This window comes from Enhydra lutris, unplaced genomic scaffold, assembly GCF_002288905.1.
Source record: "Enhydra lutris kenyoni isolate GAN:26980312 unplaced genomic scaffold, ASM228890v2 scaffoldscaffold22, whole genome shotgun sequence".
Taxonomy (NCBI): Eukaryota; Metazoa; Chordata; class Mammalia; order Carnivora; family Mustelidae; genus Enhydra; species Enhydra lutris.
The window spans coordinates 32,636,363-32,660,291 of record NW_019154106.1 but is presented as its reverse complement, the minus strand read 5'-3'; the positions used below and the strand labels follow the sequence as shown (position 1 = coordinate 32,660,291).

The 23,929-nt window shown below is 39.2% G+C and overlaps 1 protein-coding gene across 1 annotated transcript in view; it reads left to right on the top strand.

Annotated features, from left to right (window-relative positions):
• Positions 1-23,929, top strand: part of LOC111150262 (methyltransferase like 15) — a 398,977-nt gene that overhangs the window by 358,647 nt on the left and 16,401 nt on the right. Inside the window, exon 12 of the transcript XR_002640796.1 lies at positions 17,728-17,770. The gene's annotated coding sequence lies outside the window, so the exon portion shown is untranslated. The remainder of the gene's footprint in view (positions 1-17,727; positions 17,771-23,929) is intronic.

Sequence of the window (23,929 nt, the reverse complement as noted above, 5' to 3'; positions counted from 1 at the left end):
CTCTGGAAAACAGCATGGAGGTTCCTCAAAATGTCGAAAATAGAACTCCCCTATGACCCAGCAATTGCACTGCTGGGTATTTACCCTAAAGATACAAACGTAGTGATCCGAAGGGGCACGTGCACCCGAATGTTTATAGCAGCAATGTCTACAATCGTCAAACTATGGAAAGAACCTAGATGTCCATCAACAGACGAATGGATAAAGAAGAGGTGGTAAATATACACAATGGAATACTATGCAGCCATCAAAAGAAACGAAATCTTGCCATTTGCGACAACGTGGATGGAACTAGAGGGTATCATGCTTAGCGAAATAAGTCAATCGGAGAAAGACAACTATCATATGATCTCCCTGATATGAGGGAGAGGAGATGCAACATGGGGGCTTAAGGGGGTAGGAGAAGAGTAAATGAAACAAGATGGGATTGGGAGGGAGACAAACCATAAGTGACTCTTATTCTCACAAAACAAACTGTGGGTTAATGGGGGGAGGGGGTTTGGGGGGGTGGGATTATGGACATTGGGGAGGGTATGTGCTATGATGAGTGCTGTGAAGTGTGTAAACCTGGCGATTCACAGACCTGTACCCCTGGGGATAAAAATATATGTTTATAAAAAATAAAATTAAAAAAAAATAAGGTTAAATACAATGAAGGATAAAACATGACTATAATAATGAAGATTTAAAATATTTTTTTAGAAAGGCATTAAGATAAACTAGTTAAAAAATGTTAAAAGAGGAAAGGGGATAAATTAAAAAAATAGAATAAGAAAAAAAAATAAAAATTTAATTTAACTTTGCAACTTTTCTCATAGGGAGAAAGCCATGAATTCCATGCATTGCTTTCGCCTCTCTCTGGAGTTCCTCTCTTCTCCTTGATCAGTGAGCTTGATCTTGGCTGGATGTTCTTGATGATCTTCTGCGGGGAGCAGCCTGTTGCAGTGATTCTCAAATGTCTTTGCCCGAGGCGGAATTGCACGGCCTTTGCCAGAGGCCACGCTAAGAAATCTGCTTGAGTTAGCTTTCGGGAGTTTTTGTTCCCTGAATGCTTTCCGTAGAGCTCTGGAGGATGGGAATGAAAATGACGGCCTCCCAATCTCCAGCCTGGAGGAGCCGAAAGCTCAGGGCCCACTCCTCAGTGCACCCTCAGAGAAAAGGGTCAATCCCTCCCGTCTCCCTGGTTTCCAGCCACGCTCTGTGCTCACCCACCCTGTGACTGAGCATTTCTGTCTCTGATGCACAGCCCCATTTGGAGTCTCCAAACTCAGCAGATTCCTGCCTCTAGAGGAGGAAGGTGAGTCTCCCCAGATCTGCCACTTGTGGGATCCCTTGCTTAAAAAGCAATGGCCCAACTGTGCTGCAGATCGCCGTTTAAGGTAACCCTGAACTGAGAGATTGCTCCTCGGCTCTGTCTCTATAGCCGGCTTCCCCCCTCCAATACTTGGCAATTCTGCCACACTCAGACACCCCCGATCCTTCTGTGACCCTGTGGGACCTGAGACCATGCTGTCCCCGTGAGGGCTCCATCCCCGCTTAGCCTCTGGAGCGTTGTCCTTCAGTGGAGCAGACTTCTAAAAGTTCTAATTTGTGCTCCACTGCTCTGCCGCTTGCCGGGAGCCGGCCCCTCCCCCTGCAGTTTATCTTCCTGGCGCTTCGGATTCACTTCTCCACATGTTCTACCTTTCAGAAAGTAGTCGATTTTCTGTTTCTAGAATTGCTGCTCTTCTTTTTGTCAATCTGTTGGGTTTGTGGGTGTTCAGAATGGTTTGATAACTATCTAGCTGAACTCCTATGACCTGACATCATTTCAATCTGCTATTCCTCCACCATCTTGCCTTTTTATGTTGCGTGGGAGGCTATGGGAATGCAGGAAGGACAATAGAAATGACCACCAGGTTGCCATCTTCCAGGCCCTGCCCCTTCCTTAACCCTTGACTCTCCCGCCAAAAAGATGTATGCCCAGGTCACGTCTCCATAAGTAACCCGATACCTATGCAGGAAACCGGAGCATCAGGACTCCCCCATACCCTCCAATCACCAAATACCTTACCATGTATGGATGTGAACCCATGCCCTGCCTTATCCTGATGAAAGACCCCGCGGACTCCCTCCCAGCACCAACTTCCCCCGCCCCCCCCCCCCCGAATCTTGGAACCTTGCCCGAGAGTTCTGTCCTCCTCCCAGCACGACTTTCCTGGCTCCCCTTCTCCTGAGCCCTGAAACTTCACCCGAGAGTGCCTTTTTTTTTTTTTTTAAAGATTTCATTTATTCATTTGACAGAGAGAGAGAGATCACAAATAGGCAGAGAGAGAAAGGGAGGGAAGCAGGCCCCCCGCTGAGCAGAAAGCCGGATGCGGGGCTCGATCCTAGGACCCTGAGATCATGACCTGAGCTGAAGGCAGAGGTCTGAGCCACCCAGGTGCCCCCCGAGAGTGCCTTTAATAAATCTTGCCTTGTGCCTACCTCTCCTGGTGTTGTGTTTACCTCGCCTATAAAACCTTACATTATCCCTTGTCATAATTCATCTTAAACTGATTGTTGCTATGTAAAATTATGCTCATTATTATCAGATCTCCAGATTCTTTAAAAAGTCCTCAGCAATTTAAATTTTAATGTGGAATTACCTGATTTCAAAATGTTAAAAACAATTTAAGATTTAAAAAATGTTATGCACTAAATAAAATAAATCTCTGGGTCCAACATGCCCCATAGAACAATAGTTTACAATCTTTTAAGGAGGTCTTCTGGTGGAGTCTAACCAGTTTGCTGGCAAAACACTAAATTGAGAATAACCTGCTCATATTATTAGTTAGGTAAGGTCCAAGTCTGTGTGTGATCTCTGGTAAGAAGCAGAAAAGTACGATGTTGGTAAAGTCTGAATACTGAATTCAAATGATTGTCATCAAGATGTATAAATGTTTGTATACAATGGGGACATGTTTGTGAATACACATTTGATTTTCAGCCAATTCAAATGTTTAAGGAGGCATGTAGCAATTTCATACTTGCAAGCTGCTGCCATGTAGCATGCACTAATTCTTTCTTTCTCTGGCCAGTGTGGCACTGTCATCATTCACTGGAGAACCTTCCTAAGGAGGGGGGGGTGGTTCAGTGCCCTCCAGTTCAGTTTGTGCTTACCAATCTAAGCAGTCTGACTTGTATTAATTACAGCAGAACAAATGGAAGGTCCATTTCCAGTTTCATTTAAAGCTAGTCACATCTATGTCTTGTAGAAGTAGTCAGGAGTGGGGTCAGATGGAAAGTTAGCTGACATGGCTTTTCCTGGAAAGGTGACAGCTGAAGTTTTTGAAGGAATTGGGAAAGAGTCTAACTTGGGACTTCTTACCTGGGGATTAAAGTATTTTTTTGGGGGGGGGGGCAGAACTATTACTTTTGTCAAATTCTCAAATAGGTCTTGCCACCTCTAACATATCATCAAAACTTTCGACTTGGAAAATCATTAAGAAGAGCGTAGAAATGCCTCATCCCCAGCCATCTTTCCTAAAAAAGCATTGAAGGCAGAAAGGTTTGCTGACCTTTAAACATAAGCCAGGGTTTCCTGCTGCTTTTCTTTACCTGGAATGCTCTTTCAAGCCATTTCTGTCCCGCCAATTCCTTTCTTTAATAGCAAAAACAAAAACAAACTAATTTATAAAGCATTTTCCAGTTCCTTCACAGGATGTTTTTAACTCCTCTGAGTTCTGAGAACATTTTCTTTGTAGCTCTCTGATAACATTACTGTTCTGTCTCTTATATGTGTGTGTGTATGTGTGTGTGCATATGGGTGTTCATATTATATCATTTCTTTACAGAATAGTAAAGTCCATGAGGGTACCATGAAGTATCACAGGTGGTTGCTAGTACATGTTGAAGCTCAGTATTTGCCAACTTGAATTGAATTCTGCTGTCTGGTTGGCTCCATAAGTCAGTTGGTGTGGTCAATGAAATATTGTAGATTCTTGGCTTACAAAAAAGTGACTGAATAATGACAGTAGATTAGGTATTTGTGAGCTCTTAGGGCTTCTTTGAAGAGTCACTGGGAAGAAGAGAGTTACAGTCAACTGTAACTCTAACACCTAGAATAGAATCTGGTACATAGTAACTGCACAACAAATACTGGTTCTGTGATTGACTGATTACCTTAATGTGCCCATAAGTTATCCTTGTTTTAGAATTTATTAACACTATCATTTGTACCCATGGCTTTGTTTTTTTCTAACTACCTACCTCTCCATCCACCCAAGGAATATTTGTTTTTGCCCAGGTGATAGTCTGATTACAGAAATTGAATCCACTATAGAGTACCATGGCAGGGTCATATTTTCTTTTGGTGTGATGTTTCCACATCTCTATAGGGTAGTCTTATTGTTTAATCACTTCCTTTTATAATCAATCCTTTTATAATAGGCTCCCTCTCAACTCTTGCAAGTCCTTCTGGGTTTAAGTCTGAATAATCATCAGATTGCTGTTGGTCTTAGGAAAAGCTGGCCTGAGAATGGGGTACCAAGACTTATTTCCTCTGCCATCAGTTGGAATCCAGGGATTCCTCCTAGCTGGGGAGAAGTTCCATCAGAAAAGCAAGGAGCACCATTAAGGGATAAGACTGAAGTACCTGTTTTTGGTCTGGCCATCAAATGGACTGGTATTAGATCAAGATGGACATGATACAGTGATGTTAACCTATAGACACGTTTTAGAAATGTTGTACATAGAAGGGTCCTTTTCTATATTATTGGTTTGCTGCTATGTACTAGCTTAATTTCCTAGGTCCTCTTTTTTTTAACCAACTAGTATTACCTTTTTCATTGATAAAAAACATTAAAATTCCTCTATTTTACTTATTTTACAATTTCTACTCTTTCTTTGTATTGATAGCATCATAGAATTAAAATCAGGGCATGTCTGTTGTTTGTTAGTACCATAACTTTGCCATATGTTCTAACGTTTGTGAAATGAAGAATAAATTTCTTGAAAGTGGAGATTTTCAGACTCTTGACTCTCAGCATAAACATAAAAAGTGTTCTGCTTTTATAAGAACCATGAGTGGCCTAACTTATTTGACTATATCATCTGTGATCTCTGGGATCCATCATGGATCTCTGGGATCCACCTAATACAGTGCCAATGTGTAATTAATGTATGATGAGTGAAATCTTTCCAACTTTTCAATAACTGGCCAGTCCTGGAATCAGTTTAAGACTAACCTGTCTTCCTCTTCTGCACTGAATCAATCCTTTATAATTTTTAAAGGGGCACTTGGGTGGTTCAGTTGGTTAAGTGAATGCCTTCAGCTCAGGTCATGATCCTGGAGTCCCAGAGATTGAGTCCCACATGGGGCTCCTGCTCAGCAGGGAGTCTGCTTCTCCCTCTGGCTCTTCCCCATCTCATGCTCTCTTTCTCTCTCCCTCTCTCTCTCTGACCCTCTCTCTCTCTCTCAAATAAATGCAGAAATCTTTAAAATATATATACTAGGATAATAGCAAAGATTCCTAAAGGTCTTTTGGATGGTTCTTTTATGCCCTTAAATCCTGGGGATATAATGATAAAAGAAACTTGGGAAGGAAAGCAGGAGACCTTGTTTCTGCTTTGGTGTGGGCCAAGTAATTTAGTATGCTAACTTGTATGAGTTGTCCTACGCCTCTGGGCTTGTTTCTTTATTTGTAAAACAAGGGGCTCAGATTAGATACCTTAAGAGCTCTTCCATATTTCACATTCTGTGAACCTAATGCTGAGACACCCCCAACCTTATGTCTAAACATGGTGAATGGGAACATATTATGGGGAGCTCGTTGTATCTCAGGTGTTTTCCTCCGTATTGAATTAAATCCCTCACTTGTTTTTGCCTCTGCCTCATACCTTCCACAACTTTATTTTAGGTTGTAAAGCTTGCTGCCAGGCTTTTTTTTTTTTTTTTTCTTTCCCTGTTCTTCTTGACCTAAAGTAGTAAAAGAGTTACCATGACAACGGAGTAATTTTCTTGGATGGCCACATTCAATTTGCTTAAGTAGATATTAGGAGTGCAACATGTTTCATTAACTCCAGGGCCCTTGGGATGTAACACCAAAGTGCTTGGCAGACCAGAGCTTCAGGTTAAGCCCATTGAAACCTGGGTCTGTTGACTGTGTAGAGATGACATTTTCTTTATAGGGTCTGTGTCTTAGTTGCTTAGACCTGGTAAGTACCAAAAGTAATTACTAAAGGAAATTGTAAGAAGATCTGCTACTTTAGCTAACAAAAAAAGAAATGGAAGAAAAACTTTAAGCACAGTGCTGGATAGAATAAATCAGAAAGTAAATATCCAAGATATTAAAAAATATGTTTTGTGTCTGTTTGTTTATTTTCCTTTTATATGAAAGAGGAAAACAGACCTTTATCTAAATTAAAGGTTAGATTCCCAAAGGCAGTATATTAAGTAGATGGAAATTTTATGCAACTGATATCCAACAGTAAGAAAATAAAATGAATTTGGTCATTTGAGTAAAATACTAATTCTAATTAATAATCATAAGGGTGCTACAGATAAAAATGAATATTTATCATAATAATAGTAGCAGTGAACATTTTTTAATGTTTTCAATGTGCCAATGTGTTCATGACAACCATATGTAATTATTATTATTATTATTATCTCTGTTTTACAGATAAGAGAAATGAAGATTTAGAGAGGTTAATAACTTGCCCAAAGTTATGGCTGTTAAGTAGGCAAGCTGAGTAGGAAATTTAAGGTGATCTCACTCTCACCTCTTGCATTTAGCCATATTCAATACTTGCATAATATGAACATACCTTTTAACTTCCCAGACCTTTGAGGATGATGGAGTTAAAAAGTGAAGAAGGTTTTAAGATACCTTCTCAAAGGACTGTGTTAAGTGTGTGTATGTCTAGGTACTAATGTGGAAATGACAAGTTAGACAAGCAGATGTCATCACTGTGTAACAACACCAGGATGATTTTATGGGACATATTGGAGTGTTTCTGGAGGGAGCCTAGCCATATGCCATAGACCTGTGGAGCTTTTTCACAATTAAAGAGAGCCATGCAAGCCATCTATTGTTAAGATTTTAAGATAACCAGGAAATAGAACATATATCCATGTGCACCCTCACATCCACACATAAACACTTTCTATTCAATACATGATTATACGTAGACACTTACAAGGACCCAGAATGTATTCTTTCCAGACTTAAACTGTGGATTCTGTACTTAGAGAAAATATTATCCATACATATATATAAGAAAACAAAGCAGACTCCACTGTTCAGATGGGAAATTTCTTAACATGGTAAGCCAGGGTGGGGTGATAACATCTAACTTTGGCTTATCTTTGTATCAGCGTGGGAGACATCATAGTGGGGCATGAGAACATGGAATTGAATCATATGGAGCTGTGTCTGTACCCTGAGTGTACTGCTTATTAGCTGTAATATCTTAAGGGGTGATTTGATTTAAACATTCTCAATTCCCTCAGCAGTGAAAGAGGGATAATTTCTTATGCACAAGGCAGCAAAGCAAGGTCTAGTGAGTTGTTGGTAGGGTGTGGTAAGTGGGATCTACCTATATGAAGACATGAAGCATGTCTTTGGAGAGACTGTAGGAGAGGGGCCAGACATGCTAACCTTGACTTAGTGTACTGGACATTGTAACTGCCCTTGAAGGTCTGCTCCACTCCTCACCTATTACATGGTTACTATGCAGATTGATTGGGCCCTGATTAGCAAAAGCCAGTCAGCATTCTTTCATCCCATTTGGCAAAGCATTTATGCTCAGGTATTAGCAATAACCATAAGCCTAAACCAATGAACATATGCCATTTGCCTGACCAGGTTAGTCAAGTCAGAATATGGAATTATTTTATCTATAATTAGAGAAAGGATAGGGTCCCTGTCTTATTTTGAAAGATATAGTGTACAGGTATAAGGTCTGAGGCCACTATAGCCACAAGAGAAGATGTTTGGATATAGCTATCAAATGTAGGAAGGAAGAGACTAGTGAATTTTAAGGAAATAGAGCCAGATCCCTGATCAAGCCATTCCTAAACCCTGTCCTACTTTTTTTCACTTAAATGAGAAAAGAAGTTCCTTTTGCCATTTAAATATGGTTGATTTGGATTTGAATTTGTTATTACTTACAACTGAAGGCATGCTAAAATACACACACTTACAGTTTTAATTGCTGGAGGACAGAAGTGATTATGAGTTTAGAGTGAGCCTGTGTTTTGGACTTGTTCCTGGTAAAAGTGTCAACCACTCCATCCCTTTCCCCCACCATCTCTCCATCCTTCCTAACCACCCGCTCCCAAACTTTGGACATATGTTTGATGCATAGGCTGAGATAGTTTTGTAATTAGAAGTTATACAAGATTTTGATGAAGTCCCAAAAGTTCATTTTCGCTTTTGTTTCCTTTGCCTTTGGAGACATATCTTGAAAGAAGTTGCTGTGGCTGATATCGAAGAGGTTACTGCCTATATTCTCCTCTAGGATTCTGATAGATTCCTGTCTCACATTGAGGTCTTTTATACATTTTGAGTTTATCTTTGTGTACGGTGTAAGAGAATGGTCGAGTTTCATTCTTCTACATATAGCTGTCCAGTTTTCCCAGCACCATTTATTGAAGAGACTGTCTTTTTTCCACTGTATATTTTTTCCTGTTTTGTCGAAGATTATTTGACCATAGAGTTGAGGGTCCATATCTGGGCTCTCTACTCTGTTCCTTCATCAAAATCAAAAGCTTCTGCACAGCAAAGGAAACAGTCAACAAAACAATGAGGCAACCCACGGAATGGGAGAAGATATTTGCAAATGACAGTACAGACAAAAGGTTGATATCCAGGATCTATAAAGAACTCCTCAAACTCAACACACACAAAACAGACAATCATATTAAAAAAATGGGCAGAAGATATGAACAGACACTTCTCCAATGAAGACATACAAATGGCTATCAGACACATGAAAAAATGTTCATCATCACTAGCCATCAGGGAGATTCAAATTAAAACCACATTGAGGGGGCGCCTGGGTGGCTCTGTGGGTTTAGCCGCTGCCTTCGGCTCAGGTCATGATCTCAGGGTCCTGGGATTGAGCCCCACATCGGGCTCTCTGCTCAGCAGGGAGCCTGCTTCCTCCTCTCTCTCTACCTGCCTCTCTGCCTGCTTGTGATCTCTCTCTGTCAAATAAATAAATAAAATCTTAAAAAAAAATAAAAAAAATAAATAAAAAAAAATAAAACCACATTGAGATACCACCTTACACCACTTAGAATGGCCAAAATTAGCAAGACAGGAAACAACATATGTTGGAAGGGATGTGGAGAAAGAGGAACCCTCTTACATTGTTGGTGGGAATGCAAGTTGGTGCAGTCACTTTGGAGAACAGTGTGGAGATTCCTCAAGAAATTAAAAATAGAGCTTCCCTATGACCCTGCAATTGCACTACTGGGTATTTACCCCAAAGATACAGATGTAGTGAAAAGAAGGGCCATCTGTACCTCAATGTTTATAGCAGCAATGGCCACGGTCGCCAAACTGTGGAAAGAACCAAGATGTCCTTCAATGGACGAATGGATAAGGAAGATGTGGTCCATATACACTATGGAGTATTATGTCTCCATCAGAAAGGATGAATACTTTTGTAGCAACATGGACGGGACTGGAAGAGATTATGCTGAGTGAAATAAGTCAAGCAGAGAGAGTCAATTATCATATGGTTTCACTTATTTGTGGAGCATAACAAATAGCATGGAGGACAAGGGAAGTTAGAGAGGAGAAGGGAGTTGAGGGAAATTGGAAGGGGAGGTGAACCATGAGAGACTATGGACTCTGAAAAACAATCTGAGGGTTTTGAAGGGGCGGGGGGTGGGAGGTTGGGGGAACCAGGTGGTGGGTATTGGAGAGGGCACGGATCGCATGGAGCACTGGGTGTGGTGCAAAAACAATGAATACTGTTATGCTGAAAATAAATTAAAAAAAAAAAAGTTAAACAAGAATTTTACCACACTCTGGCGCACATTAGTTTCAAGCTGTATTGCTTTAGGGCCCTCTAATGGACATTAACACAAAAGAAGGCACCAGGCCTTTTACTTTTTACAACTTTGGCCATAGAAGACAGCAATACCTTTGTGTGTGGCACATGGTTGCTCTTTTCCTTAACCAGGTTATCTATGACAACTTGCTACAAAGTTTAAAGAAATATGTATGTACGGAGTTAAGTGTAGCAGTAGTGTATTGAAGCAGGTTTATGGAGTAAAGTATATCATGTTTTACTTCTTTTTTATATGACCAACTGCTAAAGTATGAGACAGAAGCCAGGAGAGTAGGAAGAAAAGGATGAGAACAAATAACTGATTCTAGGAACCAGCATAGATCAGGAGACTGGCGAGCAGCAGAATAGGATCTTGTGGCTCTGCCTTATGATCATCTTGGTGGCTCTTCAACTTTACATATTTAATTCTCAATTTTTTATTTTGTACTAGAATCATGTTAGTGAAGACCATCCTAACTTATTTAATAAATAGGCTCTAAAATCTCAGTAGCCCAACAAAATAGAAGTTAGCTATTATATTCACGTTATGAGGGAAGTCTTGTGATCCTGGCATGTGTTGCTGATTTTTCTCCATGTTCAATTTGAGGAGTCAACTTTTTCTATCTCATGTTCTGCTATCATCTAAGGCAGGGGTTGGAAAATAATGTCCTGTGGACTTTCCACTTATTTTGTAAATAAAGTTTTATTAGAACATGGTTTCAAATGTTTATGTGTTGCTCATGGATTCTTTTGTGCTATGAAGGCAGAGTGGAGTAGTTCTAACAGAGATCAGATGACAACAAAGTATAAAATATTTACTATCTATTCCTTTTCAGAGAAGTTTGCCAGCCTTTGCTCCTTGGTCCATGTGTCCTCTGCATTGAACAAGCAGGAATAAAAGAGCATGGTGAACTTATAAATGCTTCTTTAAAGCCTAGGATGACAGAAGACATTCATTTCTTCTATTTCTATTTTATTGGTAAAACTTGGTCACATGGCCACAATAGATGTAAACAGTTCTAGGAAATGTAGTCTCTGGCTAAGAAGTCTCCTCCCAGCAATCACTTGACATTATGAAGGGTAGCGCCCAGATTTTGGTAAACAATTATCAGTCTCTGCTACAAAACACCTAATCATAGCCTTGAAAGGGACCATAGGGGAGCATCTGGGTGGCTCAATTGGTTAAGTATCTGCCTTCCACACAGGTCATGATACCAGAGCCCAGGATTGAACTCCACATCAGGCTCTCTGCTCAAGGAGAGTCTGCTTTTCCCTCTGCCCCTCACCCCTCTTGTGCTCTCTCTCTTTCTCAAATAAATAAATAAAAATCTTTAAAAAAAAAAAGGGATTACAGGAGTTACGTTTAATGAATTAATTTCTCTTCATCCCCTGTATCCTATGTTTCAGGCAAAAAAAATTTTTTTTTAAAGAAATGAATAAGATTCAGTCAAATAAGTGAAACCACTACACACAGATCTCTTTCACTCTTGTTACAGGAAATTCAAATTTAAGACAGTCATTTGAATAATCATGTTGGGAATAATGGACTGATAGGAGACGGGAGTATGGGTTCTGTCTGGTCCTGGGTTAGTGTTTCCAGAGATGTCAGCTGCTGGCTGTTCCTGTTACATTGAAAGATTTGAGCAGAGACTCAGAATTGGGGCTCAGAGGGCACTGGGCATCTAGAAATAGGCTATGCAGACCATGCCTAAAGCTTACCAAGGAACCTTGCTGGCAACTGGGGAAGATGGAAGATGTCAACAATAATGTCAGCTTCAGCTGATGAGTACAGGACCAAGAAAGGCTTGCCTATCATGTCCTTATGAAGACTCCCTTTCTTTGATTAAATTCAATTAGATGTTTACTTTTTGCTTGGGAGTGAGGACACTAAATAAGACATCATCTTTCTCCTTGAGGAACATGTGCTTTAATAGAGGAATACACACAAAAATAAGTAATTTCAATAAAATGGTAATTCTCTTGAGGATACCATACCCAGGTGCCTAATTCCACATGAGGGAGTGGTCTGGGATGCTAAGAATGACTTCCTAGATGTGATGGCACCTGAGTTCTATATTGACAGGTGGGGTTAGGTACAAACAAAAGAATGAGTAAGGGGAGAGTTAAAATATCATAGGAAAACCCATAGAGGCCTAAAGTAGCACAGTCATTTGGAGGAAATTAAAGTTTCTGAAACTGTTTAACATAAGGTTTAAGAGGCAAAATATTAGGACTTGGATCTGGAACAGTGGCAAGAGGCAGATTGTAGTGGTCCATGTAGACCATGTTGAAGACCTAGGATTCTGTTGTTTTGGTGATGGGGAGACATTGGAGCTTTTCATTCTATATTGCCATTTCTTTTTACTAATGGGCTAAAACTGCATTCAGAGTAGAGGCTGCTGACTTGTTATAAAAACTATAGTGTAAGGAGAAGCATGGAAGATGCGCATATCTCACTAAAGACATAAGCCAAGATCAAAAACCTAGATCCCCTAATAAGCCCTTGATCAATAGCAGCATCTTTAGTTTGGCCATGGCTCAGCTAAGGAGTGGAGAGAACCCTTAGTTCCACAGGTTTTTGTTTTTTTTTTTTCCTTGAGATTATGAAAGGTGGGGTGGTATTTTCAGAATCCTAGCTCCTGCTTCCATATTATATATCCTAATTTTTGCCCTCAAACATAGTTTTCTTTATTGTTCTGGGCCTTGTTTTAACTTCAAAGAATTAAAAGGCAACATTTTGTTTGTGGGAAGAGGTAGGGGTATACCTGGCATTCTGGATTAGTAATTTTTCTTATCTGTTTACCTTTATAAATAATTTTGCTTTTGGTCCAGTCTTGCCAGACGAGGAAAGACACTTTGAGCTTTTAGAGGACAAGAAACTCCTTTCCCTTTTTAGCAACTTCTCTTGTTTATATCAATACCTCATTCCTATATTTCACTCCTTTCCTGCCACTCTTTCCATTCTCAGCTGTCATTACCATTTTTTTAGCAATAAATAAGGAATGAAAGGCAAAACAAAATAGCCCGCCACGGTTGCTGACAATAATAAGTCTGTGGGAAACTTTTTTAGAAACCTCAGAGAAGAGACTCTAGTGGTGTCTCAGCCCACAGGTTTCAGCTGCACTGGAACAATGACTCTTCTGCCTACCTCCAAAGGACAAGATGAGACATGGGGCTTGTTTTTTCTTTCTCTTCCAAGCTTCAAACTTGAGCAAACAATCTTTACTTAACCCATATGGAAAACTTGCAAACACAAACACATTCCTCTTTTCCTATTAGTGTTGGGATGAAAAGCAGATTTCAAATTAGTTAATGTTCATGTAGTTAAGTGGTTCCCTATTGACTGGGAATACGTAGGTGGAGGAGTGGATTTGGAGGGGGGCTTTTGCTGTCAGGCCAACAGCAGAATGAAAGCCAAAATCACTCAAATTGCAAGAGAAACTTTAGGGGGAAAAAAAGCACAAAGAAACCATGCAGGTAGTACAGAGCCTTGCCTATGTTATATGTTGGAGTTCCCACTCCATATGGTATATTTGGGTGGCACTGTGAAAAATGGAGACAGACTTCTGAGGAGGGACCATTGTGTTCCTTGTCATGGTCCATGAATATTTATGGAACAGCCCTTTATAGAGGTGCTTGGCGCCACCACACAGTTTTATTGTTTGGCAGATTGAAAACTAGTTCCATGCTCACCCTTGGTCCTCTGAAAAGAATGTCTGGGCTTCCAAAAACGTGGTGGCCACATCATTCCTGTTGGAAGACATGACCCCTTTTTTCCATCATGAGAATGTCTATGCATGCAATTTGGGAAGCAAACCAATTAGGAACTGAACAGTCCTTACATCAAGAATCTTGGGAAGTATCAGCTGGTTTAGCAATTTCATCCTCATACCTGTAGTGAAGTATTTGAGGAAAATTCAGGATGACACTATCCTGGTGAATAAGAGAAACAAACAAACAAACAAAAAAAATCAAATACTTTGAACAAGTTCAAAATTGGTTTAGAGGTCATAAATTGGAGGAAGCTTTGATTTAGAGCAATATCCAGCAGTCAAGAGAGTTTGATTTAATCCCAGATGGGCTCCTTCTCTAATAAATCACCACATTCACCCTGAAATATCACTGTTATGTCATAGATGTCAGAGTGGTTTTAACTATGGGCCCATAGTGTCCATGGATGGACATCAGGAAGGTACATAACTGGGTATTTTGTCTTTAGAGAAAGAGGAAGAGTGAGCAAGTGGGGTGGGGGAATAGAGGGGAGAGGCAGAGGGAGATGGAAAGTGAATCTTAAGCAGGATCTACTCCAAGCCCAGTGCAGAGCCTGTAGCAGGACTCAATCTCACAACCCTAGGATCACAGCCTGAGCTGAAATCAAGAGCTGGTCACTTAACTAACTGAAACACCCAGTCACCCCATAACTGGGTATTTAAACTTGCTAAAATTCTAGGCAAATTTCATGTATGTGTCTGTGTTCATGTGTGAGTACTTTGTGTTCGTGTGTGTATGTGTGTTTGTACTTTTCTCAGAAGATTTATTGCTTTCAACAGATTTCAAAGGGATTTGTCAGACTTAAGAGTTAACAATGAAAGTTAGAGTGTTGAAGTAGAAAAAGACTTCAGAAATACCTGGCCCTGAGCATTTCAATGTGCTTTGCTGTGCTCAAATTTTCATGTTCATGAGATTTACCTGAGATGCTTGTTTAAATATTGCTGAGCCCTACTTCTAACCAGACAGGCTAATTCAGTAGATTGTAGAGGTGGGGCCCAGAGTTCTGCTTCTTCTTCCTTTTTTTTTTTTTTTTTGGTCTAAAAAAAATTATTGGAGTTTTTTTTGTTTGCTTATTTTTAATTTATTTATTAATTGCAGTATAATTGGCACACAATGTTACAGTATTTTCAGGTGTACAACAGAGTGATTCTACAAATTTGTACATTATGCTATGTTCACCACAAGTGTAGCTAGCATCTGTCATTATACAACACTATTACAATACTCTTGTAGAGTTCTGTTTTTTAAAAATACTAATTCCAGCATAGTGAACATACAGTGTTATATTAGTTTTAGGTGTACAATAGAGTGATTCTGCACTTCCATATATTACTCAGTGTTCATGGAGTTAACTGTAGGCTTCATCCTCTTCACCTATTTCATCCATTGTCCCACCCACCTCCTCCCTGTAGAGTTCTGCTTTTTAATAATTTCAGGGATCATGAGCTGAATGCATGGGCCAAAGATCATACTCTGAATGCCAGGTGAATTTAAAAGATATAGGGAAGCGTAATGGTCAGGTGCATAGGATTGGTAGAAGTCACATTCCTTCAAGCCAAAGCAGCTCTTTTTCTGCTTGGCATATTGAACTTCCGTGTAAGATTTCATTTGAATGAAGACTGAAAAACAGCATGGAAGTCACCGACAAAATGCAACACCCTCATATTGCAGAAGAGGAAACAGACTCAGAGAGATAAAGTGGTAATGCCAAAGTCACAATAGCCAAAGTCACAGTGGCAGGATTAAAACCAGAACCTAAACTCCCCGATTCCTTGTCTAGGCCTTTCCATCATGGCTGATTCTCTTAAAAGTCACAAATTGGAGTTAAACACCGAAGGGTTTTTAGCCTATTATCTGGAAAGGGAAATAGGAAGCATTTAAGCTTTCTCATCCAACCAGATAAGGAAGCCTTCTGGCCTTGGAATGTTTAAAGTAGGAGAGAATTGAGTGATCAGTAGGCCTGAGTGAAGGCTGGGGAGAGTAGGAGGGTGATAGTAGTTATAAAGGCACCTGGAGCCCACATGACTAAAAATGGCTTCATTTTGTCTACGCCAGACTTGCCATCCAAGAGACATTGCCTTCACAATGGTCCCAAGAAAATAATTTAGTGGTAGGCCACCCTGTGAGTTCTTTTATTCATCTGTAGAGATGAGCGTTTTCTTTGGTTTGAGCATTATCTGGTAATGAATGGCTTCAAGGTGATTCTTCAAACTTGACTTTAGAATTTCCAACATGGTATAAAATTTCAATTCAGTTTATTATTGGGGAGGAGTAACACTTAGCATTCTTCATGGAGTTTAGAATTGTATTCATTTAGGAAGGTGAACTTCAAAAGTTTTCAAAGCTTAGTCAAGGTACATTTGGGTGGTAATATCAATTAACCAGGCTAACAGGAGCTGTAAAACCAGTCTGAAAACGTTTTCCAACCTCGCTCATGATTTCTGAAGCTGCCGCCTCTGACTTATAAAAACAGTTTCTTTTCTTTGTTCTCAGTTTCCATTTTGGGTTCTGGCCAGTACTGAGAACTAGGAATTTCAAAGCTGGTTTACAAAACTATCAAAAAACTTAAAAAAAAAAATGTCAGATATTATTAACATGGAACATGCAGTGAAGTGCTATTTATCCAGGATGCAAATAATCAACCTCGTAAAATAAAACCAGAATTATATTTTATACACTTTGTGAAATAACTATTGACATTCAGAATCCTGACCTGAGCCCCTGCAGATTCTTGACTTACCTAACTCATCAAAGGAAGATTCCACTGAAATCAGTCACTGTTCAGTGCCAAGTACATCTTACCATATTTTATTGTATCATGGAGGTCTCAACATGGAGATCTTAGCATAGACATGTCCAGCTAATTCTGACAAGTCAATGCCTGTCCCCAAGCCTGGGGGCATGGACCCACTGGTGCTCTAGTTGGGAAAAAAGAAGGCCCAAATAACACTGTACCAGATGCAAAAGAATTTCCACCCTGATGGGAGAGAGTTGGGGGTACAGGTTTGTGAGGTAGATAAGTATATTAAAGAAGACTGTTGGCTTTATCTTGAAGCAGCCATATGAAGTAGTCCCTTCTGGAGCAGTGCCAGAGGTTTATGAAGATAGGGCAATGTGCTGGGTATCTGATGTTTGTGGACCCTCCAGATTGACTCTCTATCCTTTTCCATCCTTCTCTGAATGCCAGAGAGGATCTTGGGCTCTCTTGACCTCTGGTTTCTGGTTGGGTTTGGTTGGACCATTAGCAGAAGACATAGAGTAAAATGAGGTCATTACTCTGATATTGTCACTCCAGTTTCCTTAAAATCCTCAGACTTGGTGTTTCTCTCAAGTGAAAGTCACAGCTCTGTTGGTTGTCCTCCACCCACATCTCTGTCTTCCCAGGTTCATACGTGGCAGTCCCATCTTGTCTCTTCAAGCCTGGGGTTGGCGATGGTGATCCTCTGTCAGTTACTTTGGGATAGTGCACTACCCCATGTGGTTTTTCTGTATGTTCTATATTTTCCACAACTTGGGCAAGAATCCTTTTTTTTTTTTTACGATTTATTTATTTATTTTAGAAAGAGAGAAAGAGCATGAGTGGGAGGGGCAGAGGGAGAGGGAAAGAATCTCAAGCAGGCTTTACACTGAGCACCGAGCAATCAAGAATCTTTTTATTAAACGTGCTTATTTTTCCCAGTTTGAGGGGTGCCTGGGTGGCTTAGTCATTAAGTGTCTGCCTTCAGCTTGGATCATGATCCCTGGTCCTGGGATCTAGCCTACATGGGGTTCCCTACTCAGCCAGAAGCCTGCTTCTCCTTCTCCTACTCCCCATGCTTGTATTCCCCTTCTCTCTTTCTCTCTCTCTCTCTCTCTGTGTGTGTGTGTGTGTCTCTCTCTCTCTGTCCAATAAATAAATAAATAAAATCCTTAATATTTTTTTTTTCCCAGTTTGGGTGTATCATCTGTTTCCTGATGGGATCCTGACTGACAGGTATGTAATAATGAGTCAGTAAAATGAACTTGTATCATTAATATTTTGATAAGCTACTGAGAGCATGCAAGTTAAAGAAGCTCTGGGTCTTAATATACACAGGGATATCTGGGGATGTGTAGGGTTTGGAATTAATATTAACACATAACACATAATTTCTCTGAATCTAGCCATCTCAGGTTACTGTCATTATCTAGTTCTAGTCTTTTTAGATAAACCAGTTTGTTCAAATAAAGTCACCCTAGTGATAGATTTCAGATCCTTCAGACAAAAGGAGTTTTCAGAACTCATTTATACCATCTTCCACTTGCCTACTTCACTCAGATCCCAATTTTTCAGATTCCTTAGCTTCCTCAATTTCTTATTTGCCATTACAGTGCAGTTTTTTAAAAATTTAATGTTATTTTTTCAGTGTTCCAAGACTCAGTGTTTATGTCACACACCCAGTGTTCCATGCAATACATGCCCTCCTTAATACCTACTACCACGCTCACCCATCTCCTCACCCCCTCCCCTCTAAAACCCTCAATTTGTGTCTCAGAGTCCACAGTCTCTCATGGTTCATCTCCCCCTCTGATTTCCCCCATTTCACTTTTCCTTTCCTTCTCCTAATGTCCAACATGTTATTCCTTATACTCCACAAGTAAGTGAAACCATATGCTAATTGACTTTCTCTGCTTGACTTATTTCACTCAGCATAATCTCCTCCAGTCCCATCTATGCTGATACAAAAGTTGGGTATTCATCCTTTTTGATGACTGAGTTTTGATGGCCTACACCAACGTGCATTCCTACCAACAGTGTAAGAGGGTTCCCCTTTCTCCACATCCTCTTCAACATTTGTTGTTTCCTGTCTTGTTAATCTTTGCCATTCTGACTAGTGTAAGGTGGTATCTCAATATGGTTTTGATTTGAATTTCCCTGATGGCTAATGATGATGAACATCAAAATCCTGGAGGACATAGGCAGTAACCTCTTTGACTGCTACTGTGCAGTTCTTATTACTAGTTTATCTTTTGATTAAAGACTATTTGGACTGATGTCCTGACTTTGACCTTGGCACCTTTCTAGGACACAATAACAGCTATTAATTGTTCATGTTTTTTGAACTCTTTTTGAACTCTTGCTATGGTCAGATATTTTGATAAATGCTTTATATGCTTGATCTCATTTAATTCACACCAACATTATAATGTGGTTATTATTATTATCCCCATTTTATAGATGAGGAAGCTAAGACTTGAATGGTCATAGGACTCATAAGTGGCAGAGCTAGAGGTTAAACTCAGGTCAGCTCATGCTGGTAAACTGTGTGGTATTTACCACTTGACTTTCCACAGTGTTACAACAGGAGGAAAAAAGTGCAAGCCCTATATTTTTAACTGGCTAAATTTTTCTCTAAGGAGATACCCTCAAAGACTTCTACACAACCACAACATACTGAAAGTAATCAGAAATGTGGGAATGTAGATAAAGGTGATATTTGGGGGGATCACATCAGGATTTTCCTTGCTTTAGCCATATAAGAGAAATGGTTTGTGATGAACCCTTATATTTTAGCAGATAAGTATTGAGACATTCATGTATTCATTCATTTCTTTAATTAACATACTTAAAAAATCTTTTATTATGGGCTGAATACAAAGGATAAAAAGATGGAAATGATACAGCATTTGCCCTTAAGGGGCTTAAAACCAAGTGAAATAAATAAATATGGGAATATATAAGTGAAATCTAATTCCTACAGATTTAAAGACCTCTTTTTACTTCATACATGAATACAACTCCATGCAAACTCTTTGAAAGTAGGTATTCATGTATATATAGGGGTGATCCCATTACCTAGAATGAAGTCTGGAATCAATATACGTACATGAACAGTGTATTGGGCTCTCCAGAAAAATACAACGTATATCTATATCTACTCTATATCTGTATATTTATTCTATATATCTATATCTAAATCTGTATCTGAGGAAGATTTATCTTAAGTAATCGGCTCCCATGATTATGGACACTGGTCAGTCCAAAATATGTAGGCTGTGCTGGCAGGCTGAAGACCCAAAAAGCCAAGGAGTTCAAGTCTTAAGGCTATCTGTTGCAGAATTGCCTCTTGCTCAGGAGTAATCAGTCTTTAGTTTTTTGTTTTTTAATTTTTATTTATTTATTTATTTTTAATTTCTTTTCAGTGTTCCAGAATTCATTGTTTATGCACCACACCCAGTGTTCCATCCAATACGTGCCCTCCATAATACCCACCACCAGGCTCACCCAACCTCCTACCTCCCTCCCCTCCAAAACCCTCAGTTTGTTTCTCAGAGTCTGCAGTCTCTCATAGTTCATCTCTCCCTCCAGGTCTCTGCCTGATTAGATGAATCCTACCCACATTATGGAGAGCATTCTGCCCACCATAAAGTCCATCAATTTAAATGCTAATGTCATTCAAAAACACCATCATGTTCCACACATGAGTGAAACCATATGATAATTGTCTTTCTCTGCTTGACTTATCTCACTTAGCATAATTCCCTCCAGTTCCAACCATGTCTATGAAAATGGTGGAAGAGAAAACTGAACAAGAAGAAATCAGAGAGGGAGACAAACCATGAGAGACTCTGGACTCTAGGAACCAAACCGAGGGTTACAGAAGGAAGTAGCGTGGGGGGACAGAGTAATCAGGTGATGTGTATTAAGGAGGGCAAGTGTTGTAATGAGCACTGGATGTTATATGCAACTAATGAATCACTGAGCACTACATAAAAAAAAACTAATGATGTATACTATGTGCTGGCTAACTGAACATAAAAAAGGCACAAAAAACACCATCATGGAACTATCCAGAATCATGTGTGATCACATATCTAGGCACTGTGACCCAGCCAAGTTGATACATAAAATTAACTATCACAATTAGGCAGAAGATGCCTCAGGAACCAATACAATTGGTAAGAGCCAGATTCTGAAGACTACATAACCCCTTTTCTCCTCACCATAGTGAGGAGAGTGGAACCAGCTTAAGTACTCCAATAAGCAGGGTAAGCATGAGATAATGAATTCAGGAGAGAAAGCTCTAAGCTACTGCACTGAATTCTAATTTTTGCTTGCTGGCATCCCCATCCTCACCCTCCATCGTTAGGATATTCCTCTGTTCTGCTAGGTCAGCCAGTCATTATCTCTTGTTGACCAATGCCTGGATCTGTGTCTGGCAGAATAATCTGCTATTATAAAGATTTAGTAGGCCATATCCAAATCAAGGGTCATATATATCATTAATTCATTCATCCATTTATTAATTCATTTATTCATCCATTTAGTAAGTCTTTATTAAGAATGTACTAAATGCCAAAAATTCTTCTAGATGTTGGGAATTGAGCAAGCTTCAAACAAGATAGTTATAATTCTGATCTTTGTGGAGCATATTGCCCTTGAGGTCAGGTGGATAATAAACCAATGGTTGCTCAGATAATTACTTTATAGTAGATTTAATAAATAGCATGAAGGAAAAAATACAGGGTACAATGACAGGACAAGTAAAAGTAGGAGACACTAAAAGCTGATAATAAAACCCATTTTTCCCCAAACTAGTCCATAAAATCCCATTTATATAATGCTCCATAATCTTTTTTCCTTATGGCTTGGAACACATGAGTATGGTGACTCTTGAAGCTATATGTTGAAAATGGCAGAACCACACACTGAAAACAGTTTGGGTTTCTGAAACACCACACAGAAGGCCACCCATCAAATGCCATAATCATACTGCTACATGTAATAAATGAATTTATATTGGGCTTAGCCATAATAATGTTGGTATTTGTTTATTCTGAAGCTAGAATTATGGTGACTAATATTGAAACTAATTCTGAATCTTGAAACACGGTGTTATCTATGACAAATATTTAACATAGGTGATGTTAACCTCTCAGTAATGTGTTAGAAAGTCAGAAAACTCTGAGAGGCTGGAAAAATGGAGTCCCATGCTATAAATTTGAGCAAAAAATTGGCAAAGATATTGCTTCTGATAATTTGAAGGCAGAAGATGGACCTAATGAGCCTGTAGTTTCAGTTCTTGATCATGGGTGATTTTGCACACCATGGGACATTTGGTATTGTCTAGAGACATTTTTGTTACAACTGGAGATGAGGTTGATGTTACTGGCTTGTAATGGGTAGAGGCCAAGGGATGTTGCTAACTAATAGTGTATAGGATAGATCACTGCAATAACATGATTATCTTTTGTAAAATGTCAATGATGCTAAAGCTGAGAAACTCTGTTCTAGGGTATGTAGTTGGAAAGATTCAGAATGATCATGTAAATTGGCTTTCACTTCCATCTTTTGCCAAGATGTTACTAGAAAAAAAAAGATAAATCCAGATTTAAAAACTGCAGTTTTCAGAAAGTAAGGAAATCCTGAAAATCTCAAATTTTGGATCCTCTAAAAAAATCTTGCCTTTAGAGACAGACCCCAAACCATAACAGATGAGATCTGAAGGGGTTTTGAATGATAGTGGCTAATTTACACAGAGCCTTGGAGAAGAGATCAGATTAAAGGTATGTGACCTTCTCACCAAGTCTTTGATTTCGGGTGGCCTCAAGATATCGGCTATTAATTTCAGACAGATTGCCTGAGAACTTGGAAGCAAAAACCTAAATCAGTCTTGAGAATTTCACCTAGGTAAAAACTTTGGACATGTTTACTGGAACATGAAACTGATTGGAACTAGATTAGAAGCCAACCAAGTATTTGAGGAAAAGATATTGTGAAAGAAATGTTCTTTGGTAAAGCAGTTAGTATTATTTTAATGAATAGTTACTTATTAATTATAAGGGGCTCAAGAGTCTTTCTGGAAATAGGATTTAAACAAGTCCTCAAAGATAAAAGAGAACAATCAACAAGTCAAAATTGTAGAACAATTATAGAACAATTGTATACTCCCTGAGCCCAGGAACTGAATGAGAGCCAGAGTAATTGAGATACAGTAAATTAAAGGGGGCATGATGATAGATGAGGCTGTTATGTAGGATAAGAACATAAAGGGCTTAAAGGTTATGGGAGGATTTTTCGTAGCTTGTGTCTTTCTAGGGATTTATCTGTTTCATGTAGTTGTCTAATTTTCTTGGCATACAGTTTGTCATAGCATTTCCACATACTTCTTTTAATATATTTTTTAGCACTTTAAATATATCATCCCACTGCCTACTGGCCTTCATAACTTTGATGTGGAGTCATCTGATAATCTCATTGATACTCCCTGACCCATAATGAGTCACAATTACTATACTCAAGATTCTCTGTCTTCAACACTGAAATACTTAGAGCTAAAAACATGTGAAGACACAGGGAAAAGATGGCCATCTGCAAGCCAATTGGAAAGGTTAAGACGAAACAAATCCTGCTGATACCTTAATCTTGGACATTTTTTCTTCAGAACTGTGAGAAAATAAATTTACATTTACGCCATCCAGTCTGTATTATTTGTTATGACAGCCCAAGAAAACTAGAAACTAGTATAAACTTCATATAGGCTTCATGCAATTTAATTCTCCTTTTTAGGTCATGATTTTCTCTTCATTAGGTGCTTCATTAGGTTTTAGTGATGAAAACTAAATGTGTATGTTATTGTTAAGGAACAGCAAAGAAAATAAAAACCCTTGTTCTTGTTTATCTGATCTGCCTATTTTTAGGAAGTGTCTGCTTTTATACCTAGTTTAAGCAGGTGCAGACTTTATAAGATATAATTCTTTTCTCCTTTCCTTTAAAAAGTAAGTATCTATTTTCTGAAGAGGCATTTTTATTTGGTTGAAGGATGTTTAACCCTCTTTTGCAAATATCACTCACCCAGAATATTGCTGATGGTTGTGCAAGTAGCAGAGAACACTTGATTTATTTTACTACCCTGGTTGTAAAACAAATGTGGTTAGTTAGTTTACACATTTTGTTGAATTTATTTGAGTCATTTATGCTTTGGTTTATAGTTTTTTCTCATAAGACACACTGGGAAAAGAAAGTAGGATGGGAAATTAAGTCCCACCTAGCTCTGTTACTAAATGGCCATGTTCTATTGAGTTTACTAACTCTATATTATGAGTCTACTAACTGCTTTGTAATATGGCATCAATCTCATGGTTGCCTTACCTGTTCACTCATTCATAATTC